Genomic DNA, 15,139 nt, shown 5'->3' with positions numbered 1-15,139 from the left:
GTAGATTATAAACTTTGTAATGATACCTTACAAGAGACCTTTTGCATGAAGCATATTCCAGTTACATTATATTCACACTCATTAGCATATTTTTATAAAATCATATAGATTGCAACGTAACATACCCCTCCTCAGTTCAGATTCCTCCACTGGAGACACCATGCCACACTCAGGTACAATCACTGGTGGGTAATCCCTTACCTGCTCTATAGTAAAACACAACAACTGATTAACCAAGTCAAGAGCACATCCCTGCTTGTATAGGAAATCGGGTCCCAGTAGGTTATTTCTTAGGTCTGCCAATTTAATCAATGCGAAAGTATGAACCTTTCTCAGGTGACCTACCTGTACTTCAGTGGGTTTAGACCAGAGCTGGGCAAACTACGGCCCGCAGGCCATATCCGGCCCGCGGGACTGTCCTGCCCGGTCCCTGAGCTCCTGGCCCGGGAGGCTCATCCCCAGCCCTTCCCCCGCTGTCCCCCCTCCCCCGCAGCCTCAGCTGGCTCACTCCGCCACTGGCGCAATGCTCTGGGCGGTGGGGCTGTGAGCTCCTGGGGCAGTGCAGCTGCAGAGCCCGGCCTGACGCGGTTTCTGTACTGTGCGGTGGCTGTGGCGGCAGCAGCGGAACTGGGGGGTTGGATGGGGCAGGAGTCCCGGGGGGGGCAAATAGGAGGTGGGGGCCGGGCCATGACCCCCTCCCCTAATCGACCCTCCATACAATTTACAAAACTCGATGCAGCCCTCAGGCCAAAAATTTTGCCCGCCCCTGGTTTAGACAGTGTGGCAATGACCTGATTGCTTGCAAAAGTTGATAGCATTTTTGTATGCCCTGATGACAGAGGAGAGGATCTGGGATCCTTAATATGGATAATGCTAATCGCTGCCCCAGTATCTATGATAAAATTCCTGTGATGGCCCCTTACCACTGCAGATACTGTGGGTCTCCCGCTTGCATCCCAGCCTAAAGGGGCCTGTTGGCCTCATGCCGGGTACTCTGTAGAGCAGGGGTCCCCAAACTATGGCCTGCAGGCCACACCTGGCCCGCCGGACCCTTCTGTCTGGCCCCAAGCTCCCGCTCGGGGAGACTACCCCCAGCCCCTCCCCTTCTATCCTCCTCCCCTGCAGCCTCAGCTTGCCGTGCCGCCAGCCCTGATGCCTTGAGTGGCACGGCTGCAGCGCCGCCAGCCCCGGTGCTCCAGGCGGTGCGGTCAGTGGGCAGGGAGCAGCGGGGGTTGGATAGCAGCAGGGAGTCTTGGGGGCGGTCAGTGGGCAGGGAGCGGGGGGCGTTGGATAGCAGCAGGGAGTCCTGGGGGCGGTCAGTGGGCGGGGAGCAGGGAGGGTTGGAGAGCAGCAGGGAGTCCCGGGGTGGGGGGGGGTCAGAGGGCAGGAGGCAGAGGGGTGGGATAGGGGCAGGGGGTCCCAGAGGGCAGGGAGCAGAGGGGGTTGATTAGGAGGCGTGAGGTCCAGGGCGTCAGTCAGGGCCAGGGGGTCAGATAGGGGGTGGACTCCTACCTGGCCCTCCATGCAATTTCTGAACCCTGATGTGGCCCTCAGGCCAAACAATTTGGCCACCCCTGCTGTAGACTATGCAGACAAATAGTCCATGGGTTCTCCTTCTACCTTCTTGGAGGTAACCAACCCTGTAGGAGGGGAGCCTGTCCATGGGATAGAAGAAAATGACTCAATGGAGGCCACAGGGCTGGGCCTTGGCCTTCTAGTATCAGCTCATTCAAGCGCACTCAAAGTTCCTGAATATCCCGCCGTTGAGCCTCAAGCGTCCGCTGCACTGCCTTAAACATCGTCACTACTGAGTCCTCATCTCTGCAGGGTGGCGGTGATCTGGACCCCTGCGGGCACGGATGGTTCTGGGCTTCATCTGAAAAGAAAGGATCACGGTCCTGGGCCCCGACACAGGGTCCAAACAAAACACATAACCCTGTCGAGGGATACGCTCACTCGAAAGTCCAGGATTATTACATGGGTTAGAGTCATTTTGACAACACAGGTCCTTAGGGAATTTCGGAACACCCCAGCCTAACCCTGGAGGTCCCTCAATCCTAACTGTGGGATTAGCTTGTGGTTCTCCAAGCATGGCAACTGGGGCTCCACGTTGACCTACCTTATTGTCATTGGCACACCGTCTAAGCCAGGGGCGGGGCAAACTTTTTGGCCTGAGGGCCGCATCGGGCTTCGTAAATTGTATGGAGGGCCAGTTAGGGGAGGGGGTTGTGGCCCAGCCCCCACCTCCTATCTGCCCCCCCCCCCGGGACTCCTGCTCCATTCAACACTCCCTGTTCCCTGACAGCCCCCCCGGGACTAGGGTGACCAGATCACCCAAGACAAATATCGGGACGCGGGGGGAGGGGAGGGGTGACGCGGGGGTGGGGGGGCCAAAAAAAAAACACCCTTCCTCCCCAAGCGCTGGAGGGAGGCCCGGGAGACTCAGGGGAAGCGCGGGGCTGGGGTGAGTAACAGTCCGGCCTGGTCCCTTGCAGGCAGGACTCAGTTGGGTGGTAGGGCGAGGAGGGGGGCGGCCCGCGGGGCCAGGCGGCGGCTGTTCTCACCCCCGGCCAACGGGACTCGGGAGCAGCCGCTGCTGCAGCTCCCACTGCCGCGGGGGAGGAAGCGGCCATGGCGCTCCGCGGCTGCGGCTCTGGCGCCCCCGAACCCCCCGAGCCGGGGCCTGCTGCGGGAACCCAGCAGCGCGTACGCTGCGCCCAGCCCCTGGCCAGTCGCGTCTGGGCTGCTGCCCAGCTGGTGCTATCCCGCGGCGGCCCCGGAGTGGGGGCAGCATGTCGGTCGGGACGCAGGACAAACAAGGAAATATCGGGACAGTCCCGATAAAATCGGGACGTCTGGTCACCCTACCCGGGACCCCTGTCCCATCCACACACCGCCAGTCCCTGTCCCCTGACCGTCCCCGCCCCGGACCCCCGCCCCTGACTGCCCCCCGCCGCTCCATCCAACCCCTCCTCTCATTCCTGACGGCCCCCCGGAACCCCTGCCCCATCCAACCTCCCCTTCTCCCTGTCCCCTGACTGCCACCCCGGGACCCCTGCCTCCATTCAACTCCCCCATTCCCCGCCTTCTGACCGCCTCGAACTCTATCCACACTCCCACCCCCTGACCACCACCCCAAACTCCCCTGCCCTCTATTCAACCCCCCCATCTCCCTGTCCCCTAACTGCGCTGCCTGGAGCCGCACTGCCCGTCTGGAGCCGCGCCACGCCGCCGCCACCACCGCCCAACACAGAGCACTGGGTCAGGCCCCAACTCCACAGCTGCGCTGCCCCAGGAGCTCACAGCCCCACCGCCCAGAGCATTGCACCGGCGGCGGAGCGAGCTGAGGCTGCGGGGGAGGGGGAACAGCAGGGGAGGGGCTGGGGGTAGCCTCCCAGGCCAGGAGCTCGGGGGCCGGGCAGGATGGTCCTGTGGGCTGGATGTGGCCCACGGGCCGTAGTTTGCCCATCTCTGCATAGGCGTGCGCAGCACATTTCATTAGGGTGTGCACCCAGGGAATTTTTTTTTTTTAAAGGCGAACATCATAAAGGTTGGGGTGTGGGAGGGGTGCGGTGTGCAGGAAGAGGCTCAGGGCAAGGGATTAGGGCAAAGGAGGGGTGCGGGGTGTATGAGGGGGCTCGGGGAAGGGGGTTGGGGTTGGGGTGCAGCCAGCGGCTCAGGGCAGGGAGTTGGGGTGCAGGAGGGGTGCAGGCAGGGGGCTCAGGGCAGGGGGTTGGGGTCAGGAGGGGCTCAGGGCAGGGGGATGGGGGGTGAGGTGCAGGCAGGGTGCTCAGGGCTGGACTCAAGGCCGAGGGAGCCGGGCCGGAGCCCCCGAACAGCGCTGGGGAGCTGAGCTCCGGGGGGGCCTGTGGGTCAGGCTTGCCCTCTGCTCCGGGCCCGCTGGCTCCCGGGCCCCACTTAAGGTGGGCTGGGCTTGGGGGCGGCCTGACCCCCCCAGGCGGTGCCTGGGACCGCGGCCGGCGCTCGGAGCGCAGGCAGGTTTGGGGCCCCGGGCGCTGGGAAGGGGAAGCTGCCTTGGGGGCGGGAGGCTGCGGCAGCGCCCCCGTGAGCCCCACGGGCCACCTTAAGCAGCTGTGTTGGTGCTGCCGGGTGGGAGGCTGCCAGCGAGCATATGGGGCTGTTAAAGCAGCCGGGCCCGGCCCTGGGGAAGGGGAGCCCGGTTCAACAGGGTGCAGGCAGAGGGGGGGCAGGGTGCAGGAGGGGTTCGGGCGCCTCCGGCGCCGCTTACCCGCAGCGGCGCACTCCCTGCCTGCCTGCCCTGGCCCCATGCCGCTCACCATGTCCCCGCGCAGCCCGGGGGGGCGGGGCAGCATACGGCTCTGCACGCTACTCTTGCCACGCCTCCAGGTACCTCCCCCGAAGCTCCCATTGGCCGCAGTTCCCTGTTCCCAGCGAATAGGAGCTGTGGGGGGCGGTGCCTGGAGCAACCCCCCCCCAACCCCAGGGACATGGTGCCCTGCCGGCTGCTTCTGAGAGGGCATTAGGGTGTGCCCAGGCACACCTGGCATACCCCGTGCGCACAGAGCTAGTGTCACCTATGACACCGCATCTTCACTATCGGGGCAGACACTAACAGAGGAGAGGATATCGCCTCCCCCTTTGCTCCGCTTGTCTCATCCTTTGCGTCACCAATCACCTCCTCTAATGGCATTTGACTCCACCACCAGCTGTACCACACTGGGACTTCCCTTTTCTGCAGCACTGCTAACTGCTAACTTCCTCTTCTGACTCTCCCTGGGGCTCCTGAGACTCCAGCTCCGGCTCCGCTCCTGAAGGTACTGTGCCAGCCTGAGCTAACTCACTCGCCCTATTTCTAGTAATTGGCCCCACAGGTTGCTCTATCCCCATCGGTTCCACCATACTAATGGGGACGGGGACCATTACGTCCTCCTCTTCTAACTCATCTCCTCTCTCTCTCACAATCTGAGCCTCCACGTGTACCTCTGTGCTCGCTCTTTCTCTCAAGCAGCTTTCAACAGTGGGCACTCACTCAGCGCTGCTACAAGTCTTATCTCTCGCTAACCCAGAGGTGAACAAACTATGGCCCGCGGGCCACATCCGGCCCGCGGGACCGTCCTGCCCAGCCCCTGAGCTCCACACTGGGGAGGCTCACCCCCGGCCCCTCCCCTGCTGTTCCCCCTCCCCTGTAGCCACGTGGGGACAGGGGGGACTGGATGGGGGGTGGAGTCCCAGGAGGGCGGGCAGGGGTGTGGATAGGGGTCGGGGCAGACCGGGGACAGGGAGCAGGGGGTGTTGGATAGGGGGTGGAGTCCTGGGGGGCGGTTAGGGGTGGGGGGTCCTGGGAGGGGGCGGTCAGGGGACAAGGAGCGGGGGGTTGGATGGGTTGGGAGTTCTGAGGGGGGCAGCCGGGGCGGGAAGTGGGAGGGGTCAGATGGGGGGTGAGGGCCAGGCTGTTTGGGGGGCACAGCCTTCCCTACCCGGCCCTCCATACAGTTTCGCACCCCAATGTGGCCCTCAGGCCAAAAAGTTTGCCCACCCCTGCTCTAACCCATCACAAACACTTTCCAACTCTCTGATTCCCTCCACCAGCCGACCACAGTCGATTTATAACCGTCCAGTGATCTTAAGCTGGCAGCCGCTCACTCCTGCCATCAGCATATTTCCTCTCCTGCTTCTCGTAGCTGATACCTACTTCATTCTAACTTTTTCTCTAACTCCTGCTTCTTCTGAAAAAGTACTAATCGCTCCTCCAAAACTACATGCAGCCAATTTGTTAACTCCTAAATAGCCTTATCTTTCTTCTCCAAAGTTTGCTGGGCTTTTCTCAGTAATTCTAATTTCTTTTTCAATTTCCTCCCCAACGAACTGCAAACCACGAGCAGACATTCAACAGCTATTCCTTGCACCAGGTTAGCCTCTCTTTTCTTCTGCTCTGTTTCTACATCAAACACCTCACCCACAAAACCCCCTGGGTTACAATGCTCAGATATCATCTCACTATCTCTTGTTGTACTAAACCTCCTCCATGTTCCTGAACATATTTCTGGCAAAGTATCAGAGGGGTAGCCGTGTTAGTCTGAATCTGTAAAAAGCCACAGAGGGTCCTGTGGCACCTTTGAGACTAACAGAAGTACTGGGAGCATAAGCTTTCGTGGGTAAGAACCTCACTTCTTGCATCTGAAGAAGTGAGGTTCTTACCCACGAAAGCTTATGCTCCCAATACTTCTGTTAGTCTCAAAGGTGCCACAGGACCCTCTGTTGCATATTTCTGGCAAAGTTTTCCAAAGCCGTACTGTGGGCAACTCCTACAGAGTCTACTCTTGCCCTTGCTCCACTCATCTTAACATGTAAAATAGAATTCATTTACAATCTAAAATAAAGAACTTCATTTCACTATTGGCTAGTCTAGATAATAAACTGTATGATGAACACTCTGCTGCTCTTAACTCTGGAACTGACCCATCCCTTCAAAGAGACAAATAAGAAATAACACCCCAAACCGGTTTTCACACTTATTTCAACAAATCCCAGGAAAACAAAAGGGGATGGGGGCGAGTTCCCCTCTCTTCCCTTGATGGCTAATGTGCTCCAGCTGATTGAGAGGTCTCTTTCCCCTGTCAGGACCTGCCAAACAGCTGGGAGAAACTCAGGCAAATGGATCGGGGTGCAGCCTGGGAGAACTGAGGGGACTAAATGATTGCAGCATGCATCACTTTAAATAATACTACACCTCTACCCCGATATAACATGACCTGATGTAAGGTCATATATCAAATTCGGATATAACGCGGTAAAGCAGCGCTCCGGGGGGGTGGGGCTGCGCACTCCAGCGGATCAAAGCAAGTTCCATATAACGCGGTTTCACCTATAACGCAGTAAGATTTTTTTGGCTCCCCAGGACAGCGTTATATCCGGGTAGAGGTGTATTACTCTTTATTACTTTTTATCTTGCATGATTAGACTACAAAACCTCTGGCTAGAAAAGAATGGAAAAAAAACCCTCTAAGTCAAAACTCTAAGTCAAACGACAATATGAAACAGGAAATACTGGGGCCACTGCTAAGAAGCAGTCTCAGAAAATCAGGTTTCCTGTGCTCTAAGACAGTCAGTTAGTTGACTGTCAGACTCTAGCTCTCTATATTTAACTCTTCACTTTTGCCTCTGGTGAGATTCCCAAGGGTCTAAAGATGCCTGGAATTCCTAAAAATTCCTGTCAGATGCTCCTCGAGTCTCCTGGCTGGCTCACAAATTCTGTTACCTAATTTCGGAGGTTAATATTATTAATTTGGATAGTATGGGTTATAGGCTCACCAATTAATCTGATCAGAAGACAATAAGGTTCTTGTCCCAGAATCAGGCTACTGTGATGGGGCAAGGCCAGATGGCTATAGAAAAGTAGTCCTGTTGGGATCCAGAATATATTAGCCCCAGGCTAAACAAATCCCTGTTACTAGAATAAGTAAATGGCAGTTGCTCCAGGTCAATTAAGACACCTGGGGCCAATTAAGATCTTTCCAGAAGGCAGGGAAGATAGCTAGGTTGATTGGAACACCTGAAGCCAATTAGTGGCTGGCTGAAACAAGTTAAAAGCCTCCCAGTTAGTCAGTTGGGTGTGCGTGTCAGGAGCTGTAGGAGGAAGCTGTGCTGTTGGAGGAACTGAGCAGTACAAACCATTTCAGGTGCAAGGAAGGAGGCCCTGAGGTAACGGTGAAGTAGGTATTGAGGAAGTGAGGGCTGCTGTGGGAAAGTGGCCCAGGGAATTGTATGCATCCTATTTCCAAAAAGTCAGCTACCATAGCTGCTACTATAGGGTCCCTGGGCTGGAGCCCGGAGTAGAGGGTGGGCCTGGGCTCCCCCCCTCTCCTCCCTGATTAATCACTGAGACTGGGAGACAACAGAGACTGTGCGAGGGAGGGTTGCTTCTCCTCGCCTCCCTTGCTGGCTTCTGATGAAAATGCCTCAGTAGGCTGTGACCGTTGCCTCTAGAGAAAGAAGGGCTACGTGGAGGGTCACAGTGAGCCTCTGAGGCTAGCAAAATCCACCTGGAAGCGTGGGACCCATGGAGACAAGGACAAAGCTTTGTGACACACAGAGTATGCCAAGGACCTCAGGGGGTATGACAGGATGCTCACACTGAGACAAATACAATCTTAAAGACTTTTATTACAATAAATGGAATAGTAATCAAAGTGTAATCAATTGGGAAAATAATCAGAATTAAAAATGCAGTGCTATTATTTTAAAGATACATATGATGTTATATACTATAAAGCTTTTGATTAATATACTCACACCCTTCCTTGATAACCTGGTGGTAAAAGACAAAGGACCAGCCTCTGGCATGCCAAGAGAGTTCAGGTCCAGGTTCCCCAATTCTTCAGTGGGAGGTGCAGAGCTTAGGAGAAGCTAAAGCGAAGAGCTATGGAAGCTAACTTAGTTTTACTTACCTAACTGACTTAAAACTTACAATTAAAACTAAGAGACTAATAGACTAAGAATAAAGCTTGGAAATTTAGAAACTAGCTCAGAAAACAAAATCAAGCTCTGAAAACAAACTCTTTTGGCAAGGTGGGTCACCTCTTCTTATAGGGCATGGATGCTTAGGCCCTCCTTCTATGTCCAAACTTATCTTCCTCACCCACAAACATTGAAGGGTGCACTTACTCCATAGGCCGGTATGTTTGTATGTATTGATGACATATACATACATATTAATGACATTAGATCATCCTCACATCCAAGGTTGCAGCCATATATGGTGTGATGGGTTGGGCCACAAAAATCCCCTTAGGGACTGCCACCTGGATGTGCTGGGACTACCTCTGAGCCCGTTTTCCCTTCCGGCTTGGGACTTCAGTACCCTGCCTTGTGGAGCCAGACACGCTTGCCTGCTACAAACACAGACCCAGGTCTGAACCACGTCCCCCAAAAGCTGCAGGCTTAACTGAAAACAGCTTAAGAAGTGCTCCTGTCTCTAGCACCCAGGTCCCAGAGGGATCCAAACACCAAATAAATCCATTTTACTCTGTATAAAGCTTATACAGGATAAACTCATTAAATTGTTCACTCTCTCTAACACTGATAGAGAGATATGCACAGCTGTTTACTCCCCCAGGTATTAATACTTGCTCTGGGTTAATTAATAAAAAGTAGGATTTAAGTGGTTCCAAGTAATAACAGACATAACAAAGTAAATTACCAAACAAAATAAAACAAAAACCCACAAGTCTAAGCCTAATACAGTAGGAAACTAAATGCTGGTAAATGTCACCCTCAGAGATGTTCCAATAAGCTTCTTTGACAGACTAGACTCCTTCCTAGTCTGGCTTCAGCAATCACTCAGACCCCCATAGTTACTGTCCTTTGTTGCAATTTCTTTCAGGCATCTCTTTGGGGGAAGAGGCTATCTCTTGAGCCAGCTAAATACAAAATGGAGGGGTTTCCAGGGCTTTTTATATTCTCTCTTGTGCAACATCACAGCCACAAGATGGGGTCTCTAGCCACCTGGGCAAATCACATGTCTATGAATGATTCAGCTTTTTGCAGGCCAAGGCCATTGTTTACATGTAGTTTGAACGTTCCCAGGAAAGCTCAGATGTGGATTGGCGTCTCTTAAAGTCCATTGTTAGTTAAGAAGTGCTCCTGTCTCTAGCACCCAGATACCCAGGTCCCAGTGGGATCCAAACACCAAATAAATTCAAGTAATTACTTGAATAACCCCTTCACACTATGTTGACCAAATCTGTCTTATGTGCTTCCTACAGCAAACACTTTAAATACAAGCACAGAGCCAACGCTCATAACTTCAGATATAAAAACAATACACGCATACAAATAGGATGAATATATTCAGTAGAGTAACCTTTGCTAAGATATGTTACATGGCATATCTAGCATAAAACCTATTCCAGTTATGTCATATTTACACTCATAATCATATTTCTATAAAGCATTAGGGGGTGCAACGTCACATATGGACCTTATGCTTCAGCTCATCAAGGTCCCAGACATCTGTATGCTGACTTTGCCTTCGCTCCAATTACAGGATGTGGCCTGTGTGCCCTTGCATTACAACCAAACTACTTTAATATAAACCTGAAAACCTACCATCACATGTCATGGAGTCCTCGGGGAGAGGCTCTAGAACTGCTCCGTATGAAGCCAGCCAGGATATCACTGTTGCCAGGACAAGAAGCTTACACAGTTACACGGCTTTGACCTTCCTGGGTCTGACCTCGGAGCATTCAGCATCCCCTTCCACACCGTGTGCTTCCCGCAGCAAGTCCACCTGGGCAGGGGTCCTGGGGAAGCCAGGGGGCCCTGCACCCCAACTCCATAGTCAGACGTGACTCTCAACCAGCGTTGTAAAACAGAAGGTTTATTAGTTGACAGGAGCACAGTGTAGAACAGAGATTGTTATCACAGAAATCAAGGACTTTCAATCAAGTTAATCTTGGGGACACTCCAGGCCCAGCACCCAGGACTCTCCAAGTCCCAAAACGCAGACTGACCGGGACCCCAGTGCCTGGCCTGCCTGTTGCTCCTCCTCTGGCCTTTGTCCTGCTTTTGGGCAAAAGGTGTCACCTGTTTGCATCCCCTCCTGGGGCTCAGGTTACGTAGGGCATCGGCCATCCTCATAGACTCATAGACTTTAAGGTCAGAAGGGACCATTATGATCATCTAGTCTGACCTCCCGCATGATGCAGGCCACAAAAGCTGAACCACCCACTTTCCCTTAACTCAGCTGTTGAAGTCCCCAAATCCTGTGATTTAAAGACTTCAAGTCGCAGGGAATCCTCTAGCTAGCGACCCCCGCCCCATGCTGCGGAGGAAGGCGAAAAACCTCCAGGGCCTCTGCCAATCTACCCTGGAGGAAAATTCCTTCACGACCCCAAATATGGCGATCAGTAGAACCCTGAGCATGTAGGCAGGATTCTCCATCCAGACCCTCATTGACCATTGATACTATTTACCCGCGATGGCACGTTATTGACTAATTGACTAAAATCACTTTATCCCATCAAACCATTCCCTCCATAAACTTATCTAGCTTAATCTTAAAGCCAGAGGGGTCTTTGCCCCCACTGTTTCCCTCGGCAGGCTGTTCCAAAATTTCACCCCTCTGATGGTTAGAAACCTTCGTCTAATTTCAAGCCTAAACTTCCCCACGGCCAGTTTATATCTATTCGTTCTCGTGTCCACATTAGTACTGAGCTGAAATAATTCCTCTCCCTCCCTGGTATTTATCCCTCTGATATATTTAAAGAGAGCAATCATATCCCCCCTCAGCCTTCTTTTGGTTAGGGTAAACAAACCGAGCTCCTCAAGTCTCCTTTCATACGACAGGTTTTCCATTCCTCGGATCATCCTAGTGGCCCTTCTCTGTACCTGTTCCAGTTTGAGTTCATCCTTTTTAAACATGGGAGACCAGAACTGCACACAGTACTCCAAATGAGGTCTCACCAGTGCCTTGTATAACGGAACCAGCACCTCCTTATCCCTACTAGAAATACCTCGCCTAATGCATCCCAAGACCGCATTAGCTTTTTTCACGGCCACGTCACATTGCCGACTCATAGTCATCCTGCAGTCAACCAGGACTCCGAGGTCCTTCTCCTCCTCTGTTACTTCCAACTGATGCGTCCCCAGCTTATAACTAAAATTCTTGTTAGTCATCCCTAAATGCATAACCTTACACTTCTCACTATTAAATTTCATCCTATTACTATTACTCCAATTTACAAGGTCATCCAAATCTCCCTGCAGGATATCCCGATCCTTCTCCGAATTGGCAATACCTCCCAACTTTGTGTCATCCGCAAACTTTATCAGCCCACTCCTACATTTGGTTCCGAGGTCAGTAATAAATAGATTAAATAAAATCGGACCCAAAACTGAACCTTGAGGAACTCCACTGGTGACCTCCCTCCAACCTGACAGTTCACCTTTCAGTATGACCCGCTGCAGTCTCCCCTTTAACCAGTTCTTTATCCACCTCTGGATTTTCATATCGATCCCCATCTTTTCCAATTTAACCAATAATTCCTCGTGCGGTACCGTATCAAACGCTTTACTGAAATTGAGGTATATTAGATCCACTGCATTTCCTTTATCTAAAAAATCTGTTACTTTCTCAAAGAAGGAGATCAGGTTGGTTTGGCACGATCTGCCTTTTGTAAAACCATGTTGTAATTTGTTCCAATTGCCATTGACCTCAAGGTCCTTAACTACTTTCTCCTTCAAAATTTTTTCCAAGACCTTGAATATTACAGATGTTAAACTAACAGGCCTGTAGTTACCTGGGTCACTTTTTTCCCCTTTCTTGAAAATAGGAACCACATTAACTATTCTCCAGTCCAACGGTATCACCCCCGAGTTTACAGATTCATGAAAAATTATCGCTAACGGGCTTGCAATTTCTCGTGCCAGTTCCTTCAATATTCTCGGATGAAGATCATCCGGTCCACACGATTTAGTCCCGTTAAGCTGTTAAAGTTTGGCTTCTACCTCAGAGATGGTAATGTCAATCCCCCCTCCTTTATTCCCCTCTGTCACTCTGCCTCTATTCCTAAACCCTTCATTAGCCTCATTAAAGACCGATGCGAAATATTCGTTTAGATACTGTGCCATGCCAAGATTATCCTTAATCTCCACTCCAGCTACAGTCTTCAGCAGTCCCACTTGAGACAGCTGGGCAGCCTCACCTGCCCCGAGGGCCTCAGTAAAAGTCACACCCACAATTCCCATCACCATGAAGGCACTGGTGCAGCACACAGGGAAACTGAGGTACGCACAGTATTAGTATAGTACAGTCAGACTCACATGCAACATAACAAGGTGAATAAAACCGCACTTTGTGAAATCTCTCCCCCATCTGAGACCGAACTGAGCGGGGTCACTTTAGCCAGTGGCCTGGGGAAGTTCAGGCCACCCCTCTCCAGGACAAAGCATCTGCTATAATGTTGGTGCTCCCCATAACATGGACCACCTCGATATCAAGTATCAGAGGGGTAGCCGTGTTAGTCTGGATCTGTAAAAAGCAACAAAGAGTCCTGTGGCACCTTAAAGACTAACAGAAGTATTGGAGCATAAGCTTTCATGGGTGACGCAGTGGGTATTCACCCACAAAAGCTTATGCTCCAATACATCTGTTAGTCTCTAAGGTGCCACAGGACTCTCTGTTGCTTTTTACACTTCGCTATCGTAATCCTCAGGAGTTTGGCATTGGCCCCTTTCATCCGGTGTAGCCATGTCAAAGGAGAGTGGTTGGTGTACACACAGTGAAGCGCTGCCCAAATAGATTCGGCTCTGGCTTTTTAAGGGTTCAGAGCATAGCCAGACATTCCTTCCCTATAGCTGTATAGTTCTGCTCCCGGGGCAACAGCTTCCTGCTCAGATACATGATGGGGTGTGTCTCTCCCCCTTTTGTCAACCTGCATTAGCACCTCACCCAGCCCTTTATCTGAAGCATTGGTGAACACCATAAAGGGCTTGTCAAAGTCGGGGTTTACCAGCCCCTGACCAGAGCCTCCTTCAGAGCACAGAGAGTCTTCTGGCACTGCTCGGACTGGACCACCTTGTCTGGCTTCCCCTTCTTACAAAGCTCAGTGATGGGGGTGGCTATGGAGCTAAAGTGGGGCACAAATCTCTGGTAGTACCCCGCCATCCCGATAAAAGCCTGGACCTGTTTCTTAGTATGGGGAGCTGGCCAATCTCTGATCGCCTCCATCTTAGCCTGCTCTGGCTTTAGGCAGCTGTTCCCCACCTTGTGGCCCAGGTGTGATATCTCTGACATCCCTACATTGCATTTCCCAGCTTTTATAGTCAGTCCTGCATCCTGGAGCCTGTCCAGCACTTGTTTAACCTGGGACACATGCTCCTCCCAGATCTGGCTAAAGACACAGATATAATCAATGTATGCCAGGGCAAAGTCCCCCAGCCCCTTCAGTAATTGGTCCACCAGGCACTGGAAGGTTGCAGGTCCCCCTTTGAGGCCGAAAGGAACTCATATAGCCCCAAAGGGGTGATAAAAGCAGATTTCAGCCTGGCATCTGGATCCAATGGCACTTGCCAGTAGCCCTTGGTAAGATCCATACTAGTGAGATAACGAGCCCCCTCAGCTTGTCTAGGAGCACATCAGGCCTAGGCATGGGGTAGGCATCGGACACAGTGATGGCATTAAGCTTCCAGTAGTGCACACAGAAGCGGATAGACCCGTCTTTTGCGGGACCAGCACCACAGGAGACGCCCAAGGGCTGGAGGATGGCTGCATCACCCCTGGAGACAGCATGTCCTTGACCTCTCTCTCCAGGTCTTGGGCAGTTTTCCCTGTGACTATGAACAGGAAGCATCTTACAGGAGAGTGGGCTCCTGTCTCCACTCCTCCACAGCCAGGTTAGTGAGCCCAGGCAGGTTGGAAAACAGCTGCAGATAGGAATACAGCACCTCTCTGATCTCTGCCTGCTCGGTAGAGCTTAGCTGGTCAGAGAGGGGAACTGATTCCAGCGATGGCCCAGCTCCTGTCTCAGGGAAGAGAGCCACCAAGGGATCATCTCCCTGCTCCTCCCACTGACCACACACAGCCAGTACCAAATTCTCCCTGTCAAAATACGGCTTCATCGTGTTGACATGGTTCACCCTGTGGCTATGAGTGTGGTTAGACAGTTCCACCACATAGCTCACTTCATTCAGCTGCTTGATGACCTTAATGGGCCCATCCCAGGCAGCTTGTAGTTTGTTCTTTCTCACGAGAATGAGAACCATCACCTGGTCCCCAGTGGCATAGGTGCGGGCATGCGCTGAGAAGTCATACCAGATCTTCTGCTTCCTTTGGGCCCTGGCTAGATTCTCCCTGGCCAAGCCCATGACTCCCCATCGGGAGAGGCCTTCCCCTCCCATTCATCCCTCATTAAGTCCAGGGGGGCCCTCACTCTCCTCCCATACAGCAACTCAAAAGGAAAGAACCTTGTAGATTCCTGGGGCACTTCCCTGAACATGGGGTAAATACTTTTCCCAGTCCTCTGGGTGCTGGTTCATACAGGTCTTCAGCATCAACTCTAGAGTCCCACTGAACCTCTCAAGAAGACCGTTGGACTGAGGATGATACGCTGAGGCCCAGCTGTGCCAGACACCACACTTCTCCCACAAGCACCAGAGC

The 15,139-nt window shown here is 52.7% G+C and overlaps 1 protein-coding gene across 3 annotated transcripts in view; it reads left to right on the top strand.

Annotated features, from left to right (window-relative positions):
* The window catches only part of LOC101934969 (uncharacterized), a 38,190-nt gene that overhangs the window by 12,059 nt on the left and 10,992 nt on the right, over nt 1-15,139 (top strand). The window contains exon 1 of one of the 3 annotated variants that reach the window (XR_010592167.1): nt 4,553-4,796. The exons of the other annotated variants lie outside the window; for them this stretch is intronic. The gene's annotated coding sequence lies outside the window, so the exon portion shown is untranslated. Of the gene's footprint in view, nt 1-4,552; nt 4,797-15,139 lie in introns of those variants that run through there. 3 annotated transcript variants of the gene reach the window in all.

Source organism: Chrysemys picta, chromosome 13 (genome assembly GCF_011386835.1).
Source record: "Chrysemys picta bellii isolate R12L10 chromosome 13, ASM1138683v2, whole genome shotgun sequence".
NCBI classification, from domain to species: domain Eukaryota; kingdom Metazoa; phylum Chordata; order Testudines; family Emydidae; genus Chrysemys; species Chrysemys picta.
Note: the sequence above shows the minus strand (reverse complement) of the source record. Positions and strands in the feature narration are given on the sequence as shown.